The sequence below is a fragment of the Entelurus aequoreus genome, linkage group LG07, assembly GCF_033978785.1.
Source record: "Entelurus aequoreus isolate RoL-2023_Sb linkage group LG07, RoL_Eaeq_v1.1, whole genome shotgun sequence".
Lineage (NCBI taxonomy): Eukaryota > Metazoa > Chordata > Actinopteri > Syngnathiformes > Syngnathidae > Entelurus > Entelurus aequoreus.
Window position 1 is genome coordinate 61,252,326 of NC_084737.1, and position 14,148 is coordinate 61,266,473.

Here is a 14,148-nt window from a genome sequence, read left to right on the forward strand (position 1 = left end):
CGCAATCAATCAATCAATCAAAGTCCGGCCTTCATGCCAAGAGCCTAAATCTCTAATGTGAGTGACTTCATTAGATACTTTGCTCGCCGGGAAATAGTAGCAACAGGACTACTGCAATTTAACGACAAGCCTCAAAATTTCAGAGCTTGGAAACGCTCCTTTAAAAATGCAATAAATGGATTAGATTTAACAACAAGTGAGGAGATGGACTTGATGTTAAAGTGGCTTGGCAAAGAATCCTCTGAACACATAGAACAAATGAGAGCCATACACATTTAACAACCCAACCAAAGGTCTCAATGTGATGTGGGACAGGCTTGAGCAATGTTATGGCTCAGTTGAAGTGATGAGGATACACTCTTCAAAAGAATTGATTTGTTCCCCAAAATCACATCCAAAGACTACACAAAACTAAGGAAGTTTAGTGACCTGCTCATGGAAATGCAGAGTGCTAAAGCTGAAGGAGACCTTCCTGGTCTTGCGTTTTTGGATACCGCAAGAGGACTAAATCCAATTGTGCAGAAACTTCCCTTCAATTTGCAAGAAAGGTGGATCACAGTAGGAGCTAAATACAAATGCACACAACGTGTCCCCTTCCCACCATTCAATGTTTTTGTAGACTTTGTAACGCAAGAAGCTAACTCAAGAAATGACCCAAGCTTTAACTTTACATCGTTCCCTGACGTACCCAAACTCGACAAACTGCTTTGGAGAGCATATAAACAAAAATACATTTCAATGCACAAAACTGATGTTGTCTCCCGTTACAATTTAGATACACAAAGAACGGCAAACAAAGCTGTTAACAGCGACAAGCTTTGCCCAATTCACATGAAACCTCATCCCCTCTCGAAGTGCAGATCATTTCGAATGAAAACACTCGATGATCGAAAAGCATTCTTAAAAGAGAACCACATTTGCTTCAAATGCTGTTCTTCATCTACACATAATGCAAAAAACTGTATGGTCAAGATATGTGCTCTGAGTGTCTTGATGAAAAACACTGCACTGCTCTTCACCCAGGACCAGCACCCTGGTTTAAAGAAACTGAACCTTCAGCAGAGTATGGCGGGGAAAGTGACTCGGCTAAGTCGGAGGAGATCACGTCCAAGTGCACACAGTTTTGTGGCGTGAACGAAGCCAGATCCTGCTCTGAAATTAGTCTTGTTAAAGTGTACCCAGCAGGCCATCCTGAACAAGCAGTAAGGCTCTATGCCATCCATGATGAACAAAGTAACAGGTCGTTAGTATGTCCTGAGTTTTTTTAATTGTTCAATGACCGTGGCCCTACTTCCCCTTACTTACTAAGGACATGTGCTGGTACTAAAAAAGCAATGGGCAGGAGAGCTACAGGATATGTAGTGGCAGCCTTGGATGGTTCAGTCCACATCCCATTGCCTAGCCTCATTGAATGTATAAATATCCCAAACGAAGAGATGAAATTCCCACACCCAGTGGACAACACAGTCACCTAAAGTCAGTAGCTCACCTTATCCCTGACCTGGACTCTAATGCCCCTATACTCATGCTTCTCGGACGGGATGTTGTTAGAGTTCACAAAGTCCATAAACAGATAAGTGGCCTTAACAACGCACCCTATGCACAAACATTGGACCTCGGGTGGGTCATAGTAGGAAACATGTGTTTAGGTGATGTCCACAAAAGTCTCGCTGTGAAGACGCTGTTCACAAATACAACTGAGAAGGAGCGTCCTACAATGTTTGAGCCATGCCCCAATGTATTTAATGTAATAGCGAGACATTGTGAGCTACAAGTTCCATTCAGCTTCAGCACTCAACTTGTGGATAGCGCTTGTGAACATGATCATTTAGGATGTAATGTGTTCAAACAAACCAGACATGACAATTACATCGCACCCTCCATTCAGGACAAACCCTTCTTGAAAATAATGGAAGAAGGATACAGACAAGAGCTGGACAGCTCCATTACAATTCAAGTCGCCACGTCAAAAACTCCCCAACAACAGAATTTCACCATTTAATTACTAATGGCAGCTAATGTTTCCAGTATAAAACTGTTTTTTAAAAACTGCTATGCAGTATGAATACATTTGCATAGCAGTTTTTAAAAACAGCTTCATACTTGAACCATTAGCTGCCAGTAGGTTACTGTAATTAAATGGTGAAATTTCTTACAGTGTAAGATAATGTGAAAAAAGCAATAAAAAATGATTCAAACACAACTCCTAAACCAAACATGCAAAATGTCTAAAAATGCCTGTAATATTGAATATATGTGAGTTTCACTACAATCAGTTGTTTTTGTAAGGTTTGCAAATACAAAAATTAGGTTTTAAACATAATGACAGTATAACTGCCACGCTCAATATGAAACCACACATGCAAAATGTCTAAAAATGAATTAAGAAATGTGTCTTTGTGAGTTTTACTGGAAACATTTTCTTTTGTAAGGTTTGCAAACACACAAGTTATTATTTTTTTTACTCAATATGAAAGTGTAACTGCCACGCTCAATATGTCAGTTATTGCAAACACAAAAAGTAGTTTTTTACTCAATATGACTGTAATGTTCTTAGAATCCTGAGATAATGCAAAAAAAGCAATAAAAATGTATTCAAACATAACTCCTAAACAACAGATGCAAAATGGCTAATAATACCTGGAGATATGTATCTTTGTTAGTTTTACTAAAAAAATAATCTTTTGTAAGGTTTGCAAAGACACAAGTTAGTTTTTTTTTATTCAATATGACAGTATAACTGTCATACTAAATATGAAAGTTATAAAAAAATAACTCCAAAACCAAACATGCATGATGTCTAAAAATGACTGTAATATGGAATAAATGTGAGTTTTACCAGAATAAGGTATTTTGGTAAGGTTTACAAATACAAAAATTATGTTTTACTCATAATTACAGTATAATTGCCACAAACAATATGACAGTTTTTTCAAACATAACTCCTTAACCACAAATGCAAAATGGCTAATATTGCCTGGAGAGATGTAACTTTGTGAGTTTTACTGGAAAAAACATATTTTGTAAGGTTTGCAAAAACAAAAAGTATTTTTTTACTCAATATGACAATTATGTTCATAGAATCCTGAGATAATGCGAAAAAAGCAATAAAAATGTATTCCATCATAATTCCTAAACCAAACATGCAAGATGTCTAAAAATGAATTAAGAAATGTATCTTCGTGAGTTTTACTAGAAACATTTTTTTTTGTAAGGTTTGCAAACACACAAGTTAATTTTGTTTAATAATATGACAGTTTAACTTCCCTGCTCAATATGTAAGTTATTTAAACATAACTCCTAAACTACACATGAAAAATGGCTAATAATGCCTCAAATAATGCATTCTTGTGAGTTTTGCTCGAAACATATGCTTTTTTAAGGCTTGCAAACACAAAAAGTAGTTTTTTACTCAATATGACAATAATGTTCTTAAATCCTGAGATAATGCGAAAAAAGCAATACAAATGTATTCCATCATAATTCATAAACCAAACATGCAACATGTCTAAAATGTCTGTAGTATTGAATCCATGTGAGTTTTACTAGAATCAGTTGTTTTTGTAAGGTTTGAAAATACAAAAATTAGGTTTTACTCACTATGACAGTATACTGTCACACTCAATATGACAGTTATTACACATAACTAGTAAACCACACATGCAAAATGGCTAATAATGCCTGAAATAATGCATCATGGGGAGTTGTACTCAAAAACATGTGCTTTTTTAAGGCTTGCAAAAACAAAAAGTTGTTTTTTACTCAATATGACAGTAATGTTCTGAATCCTGAGATAATGCGAAAAAAGCAATAAAAATGTATTCAAACATAACTCCTAAACAACACATGCAAAATGGCTCAAAATGCCTGTAATATAGAATCCATGTGAGTTTTACTAGAATCAGTTGTTTTTGTAAGGTTTGCAAATACAAAAATTAGGTTTCACTCACTATGACAGTATACTGTCACACTCAATATGACAGTTATTAAACATAACTAGTAAACCGCCTATGCAAAATGGCTAAAAATGTCTGAAATAATGCATCATTGGGAGTTTTACTCTAAACATGTGCTTTTTTAAGGCTTGCAAAAACAAAAAGTAGTTTTTTACTCAATATGACAGTAATGTTCTGAATCCTGAGATAATGCGAAAAAAGCAATAAAAATGTATTCAAACATAACTCCTAAACAACACATGCAAAATGGCTAATTAAGCCTAGAGACATGTATCTTTGTTAGTTTTACTAGAAAAATGATCTTTTTTAAGGTTTGCAAAGACACAAGTTAGTTTTGTAAATTCAATACGACAGTATAACTGTCATACTAAATATGAAAGTTATTTGAACATAACTCCAAAACCAACTATGCAATATGTCTAAAAATGCCTGTAATATTGTATCTATGAGAGTTTTACTAGAAACAGTTTTTTTGTAAGGTTTGCAAATACAAAAATTAAGTTTTACTCACTATACTGTCACACTCAATATGACAGTTTTTAAACATAACTCCTAAACAACGCATGCAAAATTGCTAATAATGACTGGAGAAATGTATCTTTGTTAGTTTTACTAGAATAATTATCTTTTGTACGGTTTGCAAAGACACAAGTTGGTTGTTTTACTCAATATGACTACATATGAAAGTTATATAAACATTACTCCAAAATTCAAACATGTAATATGTCTAAAAATGTCTGTAATATTGAATCTATGTGACTTTTACCAGAATCAGGTATTTTGGTAAGGTTCACAAATACAAAAATTAGGTGTTACTCATAATGACAGTTTTACTGCCACATTCAAAATGACAGTTATTTAAACATAACTCTTAAACCACACATGTAAAATGGCTAATATTGCCTGGAAAATTTATCTTTGTGAGTTTTACTGAAAACAAATATTTTGTAAGGTTTGTAAAGACACAAGTTAGTGTTTTTTACTCAATATGACAGTATAACTGTCATACTAAATATGAAAGTTATATAAACATAACTCCAAAAGCAAACATGCATTATGTCTAAAAATGCCTGTAATATTGTATTCATGTGAGTTTAACTAGAATCAGTTGTTTTTGTAAGGTATGCAAATACTAAATATGGGTTTTTCTTACTATGACAGTATACTGTCACACTCAATCTGACAGTTATTTAAACATAAGTCCTAAACCACACATGCAAAATGGCTAATAATGCCTGGAGAAATGTATCTTTGTGAGTTTTACTAGAAAAAATATATTTTGTAAGGTTTGCAAAGACACAAGTTAGTTGTTTTACTCAATATGACAGTATCATACTAAATCCATCCATCCATCCATTTGCTTCCGCTTATCTGAGGTCGGGTTGCGGGGGCAGCAGCCTAAGCAGAGAAGCCCAGACTTCCCTCTCCCCAGCCACTTTTTCCAGCTCTTCTCGGGGGATCCCGAGGCATTCCCAGGCCAGCCGGGAGACATAGTCTTCCAAATGTGTCCTGGGTCTTCCCCATGGCCTCCTGCCGGTCAGACTTGCCTAAACACCTCCCTAGGGAGGCGTTCGGGTGGCATCCTGAGCAGATGCCCGAACCACCTCATCTGGCTCCTCTCAATGTGGAGGAGCAGCAGCTTTACTCTGAGTTCCTCCCGGATGACAGAGCTTCTCACCCTATACGTACGTCTCTCCCACCACAGATTCCCCAGGCACTGCTTGGCCTGTCGGTATGCCCGCTGCCTCTGGAGTCCCATGAGCCAAAAGGACCAGATAAGCTCTTTCTTCAGCTTGACGGCATCCCGCACTGCTGGTGGCCACCAGCGGGTTCTAGGATTACCGCCACGACAGGCACCAAACACCTTGCGGCCACAGCTCCAATCAGCTGGCTTGACAAGAGAGGCACGGAACATGATCCATTCAGACTCAATGTCCAGCACCTCTTTTGTGACTCAGTGCAAGTTGTTTTACTCTGTCCTCCACCCTGAGCCAGCCCACTTTTGAGAAGTGGGTAGGAGTGAGGTTGGATCTGGGGTGGAGGTCTAGAAGTAATCTGACTGGCTTGTCCTGGGATGTTTGGAGTTTAGAATTGAAGGTTTTGGAGGTGCTAGGGTACCAGGAGGTGCATGCGTAATGAAAAAAGGGTTGAACGAGAGTTCCCGCCAGAATCCTCATGGTGCTTTTGTTGACCAGAGAGGAGCTTCTATAGAGAAATCTCATTTGTGGTTGACCTTTTTGATTAGCTTGGTTGCCATTTTATCGCAGGAAAGATTAGCCGCTAGAATGGAACCTAGGTAGGTGACCTCATCCTTCCTGGTGATAACAATGACACCCACTTTTATAGTGAAGTCATTGACTTTCTTATGGTTGATGTGGGAACCAAACAGGATGGATTCCGTTTTACCCAAGTGTATGGATAGCTTGTTGTCAGCGAGCCAGGTGCAAGTTCTACAGAGTTCAGCACTGAGGATTTTCTCCACCTGTGACTTGTCCCATGTCTGATACCAGCAAGGCCGAGTCATCCGCAAACAAAAATAATTCACAGTTGCATGCCGATGACAAGTCGTTTATGTATATTAGGAACAGTGAAGGCCCCAATATACTGCCTTGGGGGACTCCACAGCTCACTGAGAGGGGGGTCACAGTGCCGTTCACCTCTACCACCTGTTCTCTCCCCTCAAGTAAGATTGCATCCAGCTCGATGAGGTTTTGTTAAATCCGATTGCTCTGAGCTTATCCAACAGTATAGCCTGGTGAACGGTGTCAAATGCCTTCTGAAGGTCCAGCATGACCATGCCGCAGTATTTGCCCGCGTCCACCTCATGTTTGATGTGGTCGGTCAGATAGAGAAGGCATGTGTCAGTGGAGTGGTTAGTTCTGAAGCCGGATTGGAATTTGTATATGAGTGTTTTAGTGGCAAGGCTTACTTTCGAAATGGAACTGAGAATAGGTTCCAATTGCTTCCTTTTTCAAAGAGGGGAGTTGCTCTTGCTGTCTTAAAATCTTTTTGTACTTGGCCGTGTGAAATTGAAAGGTTTATTATGTGCGTGATGATGGAGGAAGAGTCCCTGCATGGCACTCCACCCTTTCCCGGGAGAGAACCTCGGACTTGGAGGTGCTGATTCTCATCCCAGTCGCTTCACACTCGGCTGCGAACCAATCCAATGAAAGCTGAAGATCCTGGCCAGTTAAAGCCAAAAGGACCACATCATCTGCAAAAAGGAGAGACCTAATCCTGCAGCCACCAAACCGGATCCCCTCAACGCCATGACTGCGCCTAGAAATTCTGTCCATAAAATTTATGAACACATTTGGTGACAAAGGGCAGCCAACACGAGGGTTGGACTCCGGTCCAACCCTCACTGGAAAGGGGTCCGACTTACTGCTGGCAATGCGGACCAAGCTCTGACACTGCTTATACAGGGAGCGACCCGCCACAATCAGACATGCCGATACCCCATACTCTCTGAGCACTCCCCACAGGACTTCCCGGGGTGGCCACGGTCGAATGTCTTCTCCAAGTCCACAAAGCACATGTAGAGTGGTTGTACAAACTCCCATGCACACTCAAGGACCCTGCCGAGAGTATAGAGCTGGTCTACCGTTCCACGACCAGGACGAAAACCACACTGTTCGTCCTGGATCCGAGGTTCCTCCTCTCCAGTACACATGAATAGACCTTACCGGGAAGGCTGAGGAGTGTGATCTACGATAGTTGGAACACACCCTCCGGTTCCCCTTCTTAAAGAGAGGAACCACCACCCCGGTCTGCCAATCCAGAGGTACCGCCCCTGATGTCCACGCGATGTTGCAGAGTCTTGTCAACTAAAACAGCCCCACAGCATCCAGAGCCTTAAGGAACTCCGGAGGGAGCTCATCCACCCCCGGGGCCTTGCCACCGAGGAGCTTTTTAACTACCTTGGCAACCTCAGCCCCAGAAATAGGAGAGCCCACCACAGATTCCCCAGGCACTGCTTGGCCTGTCGGTATGCCCGCTGCCTCTGGAGTCCCATGAGCCAAAAGGACCAGATAAGCTCTTTCTTCAGCTTGACGGCATCCTGCACTGCTGGTGGCCACCAGCGGGTTCTAGGATTACCGCCACGACAGGCACCAAACACCTTGCGGCCACAGCTCCAATCAGCTGGCTTGAAAAGAGAGGCACGGAACATGATCCATTCAGACTCAATGTCCAGCACCTCCTTTGTGACATGTTCAAAGTTCCTCCGGAGGTGGAAAAAGAAACTCTCTCTGACAGGAGACTCTGCTAGGCATTCCCAAAAGACTCTCACAATGCTTTTGGGCCTGCCAGGTCTGTCCGGGATCTTACCCCACCATCGGAGCCAGCTCACCAGGTGGTGATCGGTAGAAAGCTCGCCCCTCTCTTCACCCGAGTGTCCAAAACATGAGGCCGCAAATCCCATGACACAACTACAAAGTCAATAATGGAACTGCGGCCGAGGGTGTCCTGGTGCCAAGTGCACATATGGACACCCTTATATTTGAACATTGTGTTTGTTATGGACAATCCGTGACGAGCACAAAAGTCCAATAACAAAGCACCACTTGGGTTCAGATCCGGGTGGCCATTTTTCCCAATCACGACTCTCCAGGTTTCAAAGTCGTTGCCAACATGAGCGTTGAAGACCCCCAGCAGAACAAGAGAATCACCCGAGGGAGCACTCTCAAGGGAATCCAAAAAGAGTGGGTACTCTGAGCTGCTGTTTGGTGCGTAAACACCAACAACAGTCAGGACCCGTCACCCAACCCGAAAGCGGAGGGAAGCTACCATCTCGTCTTCTGGGTTAAGTCCAACGTGCAGGCTTTGAGCCGGGGGGCAACAAGAATTGCCAACCCAGCCTCTCATTACTTGCAACGCCAGAATAGAAGAGAGTCCAACCCCTCTTGAGAGAACAGGTTCCAGAGCCCTTGCTGTGCGTCGAAGTGAGTCCAGCTTTATCTAGCCGGGAACTTCTCCACCTCGCGAGGTGACGTTCCACGTCCCAAGAGCGAGCTTATGTAGCCGATAATTGGACCGCCAAGTGCCCTGCCTTCGGCTTCCGCCCAGCTAACACTGCACCCGACCTCTATGACCCAGCCCATGAGTGGTGAGCCTATTGCAGGGGGGACCCACGTTGCCTCTTCGAGCTGGGCCCCATGGGCACCAGTCGCTCGCCATCGTGCCCCACCTCTGGGCCTGGCTCCACAGGGGAGCCACGGTGACCCGCGTCCGGGCGAGAAAATATCTAGGTCCTCGATTTGTACCTTTCATAAAGGTCTTTGAGCTGCTCTTTGTCTGATTCCTCACCTAGGACCTGTTTGTCTTGGGGGACCCTACCAGGGGGCATAGAAGCCCCCGGACAACATAGCTCCTAGGATCAGTGGGACACGCAAACCACAAAGGTGGCGGCTCAGAAAGCAGGTTATATAAACATAACTCCAAAACCAAACATGCAAGATGTCTAAACATGCCTGTAATATTGTATCAATGTGAGTTTTACTAGAATCGGTTGTTTTTTTAAGGCTTGCAAACACAAAAAGTTTTTTTTACTCAATATGACAGTAAGTTCTTAAAATGCTGAGATAATGTGAAAAAAGCAATACAAATGTATTCCAACATGATTCCTAAACCAAACATGCAAAATGTCTAAAAATGCCTGTAATATTGAATCCATGTGAGTTTTACTAGAATCATTTGTTTTTGTAAGGTTTGCAAATACAAAAATTGAGTTTTACTACAGACACAAGTTAGTTTTTTTACTCATTATAACAGTAATGTCATACTATATATTAAAGTTATATAAACATAACTCCAAAACCAAATGTGCATTATGTCCAAAATTGCCTGTAATATTGTATAGATGTGAGTTTTACTAGAATCAGGTTTGCAAATACAAAAATTGGGTTTTATGACAGTATACTGTCACACTCAATATGACAGTATAACTGTCATACTAAATCCATCCATTTTCTTCCGCTTATCCGAGGTCGGGTTGCGGGGGCAGCAGCCTAAGCAGAGAGCCCAGACTTCCCTCTCCCCAGCCACTTCGTCCAGCTCTTCTCGGGGGATCCCGAGGCGTTCCCAGGCCATAGTCTTTCCAATGTATCCTAGGTCTTCCCCATGGCCTCCTGCCGTTCGGACCTAGGGAGGCGTTCGGGTGGCATCCTGAGCAGATGCCCGAACCACCTCATCTGGCTCCTCTCAATGTGGAGGAGCAGCGGCTTTACACTGAGTTCCTCCCAGATGACAGAGCTTCTCACCCTATTTCTAAGGGAGAGACCCACCACCCGGCGGAGGAAACTCATTTCGGCCGCTTGTACCCGTGACCTTGTCCTTTCGGTCATAACCCAAAGCTCATGACCATAGGTGAGGATGGGAACGTTGATCGACCGGTAAATTGAAAGCTTTTCCTTCTGGCTCAGCTCCTTCTTCACCACAACGGATCGATATAGCGTCCTCATTACTGAAGACGCCGCACCGATCCGCCTGTAGATCTCACAATCCACTCTATCCTCACTCGTGAACAAGACTCCTAGGTACTTGAACTCCTTCACTTGGGGCAAGATCTCTTTCCCAACCTCGAGATGGCACTCCACCCTTTCCCGGGCGAGAACCATGGACTCTGACTTGGAGGTGCTGATTCTCATCCCAGTCGCTTCACTGCGAACCGATCCAATGAAAGCTGAAGATCTTGGCCAGTTGAAGCCATCAGGACCACATCATCTGCAAAAAGCAGAGACCTAATCCTGCAGCCACCAAACCAGGCGCAGTCATGGCGTTGAGGGGATCCTCAAAGCCATGACTGCGCCTAGATATTCTGTCCATTAAAGTTATGAACAGAATCGGTGACAAAGGGCAGCCTCGGCGGAGTCCAACCCTCACTGGAAAGGGGTCCGACATACTGCCGGCAATGCGGACCAAGCTCTGACACTGATCATACAGGGAGACACCCGCCACAATCAGACATGCCGATACTCCATACTCTCTGAGCACTCCCCACAGGATTTACCGGGGGCCAAGGTCGAATGTCTTCTCCAAATCCACAAAACTTATGTAGACTGGTTGGGCAAACTCCCATGCACACTCAAGGACCCTGCCGAGAGTATAGAGCTGGTCTACCGTTCCACGACCAGGACGAAAACCACACTGTTCGTCCTGGATCCGAGGTTCCTCCTCTCCATTACACATGAATAGACCTTACCGGGAAGGCTGAGGAGTGTGATCTACGATAGTTGGAACACACCATCCGGTTCCTCTTCTTAAAGAGAGGAACCACCACCCCGGTCTGCCAATCCAGAGGTACCGCCCCCGATGTAGACGCAATGTTGCAGAGTCTTGTCAACCAAGACTGCCCCACAGCATCCAGAGCCTTAAGGAACTCCGGACGGAGCTCATACCCCCGGGGCCTTGCCACCGAGGAGCTTTTTAACTACCTTGGCAACCTCAGCCCCAGAAATAGGAGAGCCCACCACAGACTTCCCAGGCACTGTTTCCTCATAGGAAGACGTGTTGGTGGGACTGAGGAGGTCTCGCTTGGCCTGTCGGTATACCCACTGCCTCTGGAGTCCCATGAGCCAAAAGGACCCGGTGGCTCTTTCTTCAGCTTGACAGCATCCCTCACTGCTGGTGGATTACCGCCACGACAGGCACCAAACACCTTGCGGCCACAGCTTCAATCAGCTGGCTCAACAAGAGAGGAACGGAACATGGTCCACTCAGACTCAATGTCCAGCACCTCCCTCGTGACATGTTCAAAGTTCTTCCGGACATGTTCAAAGTTCTTCAGGAGACTCTGCTAGGTGTTCCCAGCAGACCCTTACAATGCGTTAGGGCCTGCCAGGTCTGACCGGCATCCTCCCCTACCATCGGAGCCAGCTCACCACTAGGTGGTGGTTGGTAGAAAGCTCTGCCCCTCTCTTCACCGAGTGTCCAAAACATGAGGCCGCAAATCCCATGACACAACTACAAAGTCAATCATGCGGCCGAGGGTGTCCTTGTGCCAAGTGCACATATGGACACCTTTATGTTTGAACATTGTGTTTGTTATGGACAATCCGTGACAAGCACAAAAGTCCAATAACAAAGCACCACTTGGGTTCAGATCCGGGTGGCCATTTTTCCCAATCACGACTCTCCAGGTTTCACTGTTGTTGCCAACATAGCATTGAAGTCCACCAGCAGAACAAGGGAATCACCCTAGGGAGCACTCTCCAGTACTCCCTCAAGGGAATCCAAAAAGAGTTGGTACTCTGAGCTGCTGTTTGGTGTGTAAACACAAACAACAGTCAGTACCCTTCAACCAACCCGAAGGCTGAAGGAAGCTACCATCTCGTCTAGAGCTGCTCTTTGTCTGATCCCTCACCTAGGACCTGTTTGTCTTGGGAGACCATAGAAGCCCCCGGACAACATAGTTCCTGGATCAGTGGGACACGCAAACCACAAAGGTGGCGGCTCAGAAAGCAGGTTATATAAATATAACTCCAAAACCAAACATGCAATATGTCTAAACATGCATGTAATATTGTATCAATGTGAGTTTTCCTAGAATCGGTTGTTTTTGTAAGGTTTGCAAATACAAAAATTATGTTTTACTCACAATGACAAAATCACACTCAATATGACAGTTATTTAAACATAACTCATAAACCACACAAAAAAATGGCTAATAATGCCTGAAATAATGAATCATTGGGAGTTTTACTGAGTTTTACATTTTGCAAACACAAAAAGTAGTTTTTTACTTGACTTTAAAGTTCTTAGAACCCTGAGATAATGGGAAAAAAGCAATACAAATGTATTTAAACCTAACTCCTAAACAACACATGCAAAATGGCTAATAATGCCTAGGGAGATATGTAACGTTGTTAGTTTAAGAAAATGATCTTTTGTAAAGATATCAAAGACACAAGCTAGTTTTTTTTATTCAATATGACAGTATAACAGTCATAATAAATATGAAAGTTATATAAACATAACTCCATGTCTAAAAATGCCTGTAATAATGTATTTATGTGAGTTTGTAAGGTTTGCAAAAACAAAAAGTAGTTTTTTACTCTTTATGAAAGTAATGTTCTTAGAATCCTGAGATAATGCGAAAAAAGCAATACAAATGTATTTAAACACAAATTTTAAACCAAACATGTAAAATGTCTAAAAATGCCTGTAATATTGAATCTATATAAGTTTTACTAGAATCAATTGTTTTTGTAAGGTTTGCAAATACAAAAAATAGGTTTTACACATAATGACATTAAAACTGTAACACTCAATATGACAATTATTTATTTATAACTCCTAACCACACATGAAACATGTCTAATAATGCGTGAAAAAATGTATCTTTGTGAGTGTTACTAGAAACATTTTCTTTTGTAAGGTTTGCAAATACAGGTTAGTTTTTTTTACTCAATATGACAGTATAACTGCCACACTCAATATGACAGTTATTTAAACATAACTCTTAAACTACACATGAAAAATGACTAACAATGCCTGAAATAATGCATTCTTTTAAGTTTTACTCGAAACATATGCTTTTTTAAGGCTTGCAAACACAACAATTATTTTTTTACTCAAAATTCTGAGATAATACGAACAGATTAAAAAAAATGATTCCAACATAATTCCTAAACCAAACATGCAAAATGTCTAAAAATGTCTGTAATATTGAATCCATGTGAGTTTTACTAGATTTAAATGTAAGGTTTGCAAATACATAAATTAGGTTTTACTTACTATGTCATAACTGACAGTATATGACAGTTATTTAACCATAACTCAAACCACACATGAAAAATGGCTAATAATGCCTGAAATAATGCATCCTTGGCCGTTTTACTCGAAACACATGCTTTTTTAAATCTTGCAAACACAAAAAGTAGTTTTTTTTACTCAATATGACTGTAATGTTCTTAAAATCCTGAGATAATGCGAAAAAAGCAATAAAAATGTATTTAAACATTACTCCTAAACAACATATGCAAAATGGCTAATAATGCCTGGAAACATGTATCTTTTTTAGTTTTACTGGAAAAATGATCTTTTGTAAAGTTTGCAAAGACACAAGCCAGTTTTTTTATATTCAATATGACAGTATAAAAGTCATACTAAATATGAAAGTTATATAAACATAACTCCAAAACCAAACATGTGTCATGTCTAAAAATGTCTGTAATAATGTATTTATGTGAGT